Source organism: Vicugna pacos, unplaced genomic scaffold, assembly GCF_048564905.1.
Source record: "Vicugna pacos unplaced genomic scaffold, VicPac4 scaffold_5, whole genome shotgun sequence".
Classification (NCBI taxonomy): Eukaryota; Metazoa; Chordata; class Mammalia; order Artiodactyla; family Camelidae; genus Vicugna; species Vicugna pacos.
Genome location: NW_027328726.1, coordinates 7,501 through 10,432, shown reverse-complemented (window position 1 = coordinate 10,432; position 2,932 = coordinate 7,501).

Below are 2,932 nucleotides of genomic sequence, written 5' to 3'. Positions count from 1 at the left end.
TTCTGGGCTTTGCCTGTCTGCTTTCAAAAGACCTCCTGCATTCGAGAGGACGGACTCCAAAGCCGATTCCTGCGTTGTTCTCGGAGCGCTCGCCTGGTTTCGGTTTGCCAGCCCCCGCCTTCCCTCCCTGTTTCCCTCCTCCCCTTCCCACCCCCCCCCCCCCGCCGCCGGGAACCCGGGATCTCGTCCTGGTCGCTCTGGGCCACCCGCCGGCGTGTCCGTGTGATCTCCCCCGCCCGGGGAATCGCGTGGGGAGCGCGTCCCCTTCGCGGCAGCCGCCCGCCCGGCCGGCCGTGTCTTGCCAAACCCCGGCTCCCTCCGTCCTCCCCGCCCTGATCTGCTGCCGGGGTGGGTCGCGTCGCGTCGCGTCGCCTCATGCCGCCGTGCCGTGCCGTGCCGTGACGAGGGTGAGCGGGCTCCGAGGCGGACGCCACGGGGTCGCGCCGGCCGGCCGCCCGGCGCCTCAGCCCGGGACGGTCTCGGGCGTTTGGGCGGCCGGCGGTCGGGATCGGTTCCGGGGACGTTGGCGACGGCTGTCGGGCGCCATCTGGCTGCCGCTCTTGAGATCGTCCCTCTTCTCCCGAGCGTCGGCGACCTCGGCAAGGGATGGGGCTCGGCGGCGGGGCCCGAGGCAGACTTCGGGGAGGCTGGCGACACCGGCGGTGACAGTCCCCGTGGCGCTGAGCCGCGGGCGCGTCCTGCTCTCGGCGCAGATTGGACTCGCAGGCTGATGAGGGGGTGACTGTCGCCGCGCTCCCGGGATCTCGTGTGTAGGGGGAGGCCGTGTGGCCTGGCCTGGTCGACCAGCATCCGCCTGTGCCCCTGCAGCCGCGGGGACCGACCCGAGCCGATCGGACACGGCCTGCGCCGTGCCGCCGCGGGGGAAAGGGACGGGGTGTCCCGCGCCCGGGCCGCCGGCGGCTAGGTGGTCCGGCCCTCGTCTGTGTCCCTTGGACGACTGCTCCCGAGGCGAGGAGCGGCCCGGGCCCAGTGCGGTGAGGCCGGGGACGGGCGCGCTGGGGTTCCCGGTCGTCGGAGGCGCCTCCTTGGATGAAATGTTTTCTGAGTCCCGATGGACCCGGAGACGTGGCTGGGCCGGCCCCTGTTGGCGCGGGAGGCCAGGGAGGGCGCCCCCCGGCCCGTAAGCCTGCCCGCGTGGGTTCCGGTGGCATTTGAGGGACCGAGACTTCATCCGGACTCGGGGACCGGCACGGGGGCGTCCTGCGAGGGATGTGGGGGAGGCAGGCTTTCCCCGGCCCGGTGCTCGGGAGCGGTCCCTCGTGGGGGGCCCTCTCCTCGGAGGCGCCTCTGTGGCATCTCCCCGAGTCCCCGGCCACGCGGGCGAGAAACGGGCAGGGCGCCCCCGGCCCGATCCCGTCTCCCTCTCGTCCCTTCCCATTCCCACTGCTCCTCCTCAACCCCTCCCCCTCCCCCTCCCCCCCCCGGTCGATCAGATGGCCCCCGAGAGCTTCGGGGCTGCCATTTATGGGGGTAGGGCTGGGGGCAGGTGGCCGGACCGAGGTCCCGGGGCCCCCCCTGCAAATCGTGGACCCGACCCGTTTCCGGGCGCTGTCATTTTTCCTTTCGTGTTGGGCATTTTCTGCCAGCAGATAGGTGCTGACACGGTCTTTCTCGGTGTCTGTCACCGAGTGTTGGGTCTCCGGACGCGTGTGGGGCTCTTGGGCTTTGTCTCTGCGTGAGCCCTGGCCTGGTAGAAGCTGACTCTGCTTCTGACACTTGAGCCGCCCGCTCGGGCCTGCGCGCCGGCTCTCGTGTGTGCGTCCGGCTGACGTGGCCCGTGGTGCCGCCTCCGGTCTCTGGTGGCCCGAGGGCGGTGGGGTGAGGTGGCGGCGTGGGTCTTTTACCCCGTGCGCTCCCTGCCGCAGGCACCCGGTGGTGGCCGGCACGACCCCACCCTCCCAGGCTCCGTGCCGCGTGTCAGGCATTCTCCGCCTGGGGTCGTTGGCCACTCTCCTCGTAGAGGAACGAGGAGTGGGTGGCGCCTGGCGAGGCTGAAGCAGGCCCCCCCTCTGGTGGTTGTCCTCGCCGGGCCCTCCCTTCTGGCTCTGGGGCTTCCCTGCCCCATGGCTCGCTCGCTCGCTCGCTCACCTGACCGATGTGGTGACGTCATGCTCTCCCGGGCCGGGCCTAAGCCGCGCCAGACGAGGGACGGGACGTTCATGGTGAACGTGGCCTCTCTTCTCGTTCTGCCTGCGGGCCCCTCGCCTCTCCTCCACCGCCCGTGGGTGGCGGGGGCAAGGAAGGGGTGCGGACTCCGGCCCGACCTCGGTCTCCCGTGCCTCGTGGTGTCGGCGGGGCCGGGGTCTTGTGACGCGGCAGACACCTCTCGCCTCCTCGCCTGCTCGGCGTCTTGTCTCGCGAGCGGCCCTCCCCCGCGGTGGGGGAGGGCTGCCCCCGCCGCCACGCCACGTATCCCCTCGCCGGGGTGCGAGCGTGTCTCGCCTTGGCCCTCTGTGGTGCCCCTGGAGCGCTCCAGGTTGTCCCTCAGGTGCCCGAGGCCGAGCGGTGGCATCGCTTCCCGTCCCCAGCGTGTCCTCTCGGGTAACCCCTGCGGTGGTCGTGTGTGCCGAGCCACTCTCTTGAGCAGTGGGGGAGGGGTCGAGACGGTAAGCGAGGCGTGGCCCCGCTCCCCACCCTCGGTTGGGGCCGGGGCCGCCTCCTGGTCGTCGTCCTCACCCTGTACGGGGGGGACTGACGTGGCCGGGCGCACGCCGGGTGGGTCCCCCCCTCTGCGGGGCTCGCGCCCGGGCGTGGGAGCGGACGTGGTGGGGCCGGGTGATGTGCCGGTGGGGGCGGGCGCCTGTCTCGTCCCCACGCGGCCTTGGGTGCGTCTCCTCGCGAGGCGGCACGGGCTTTCCCCGGCCCCGACCGCGAACGCTCGCTTTTCGGCCCGCTGCTTACCCCTACCGCA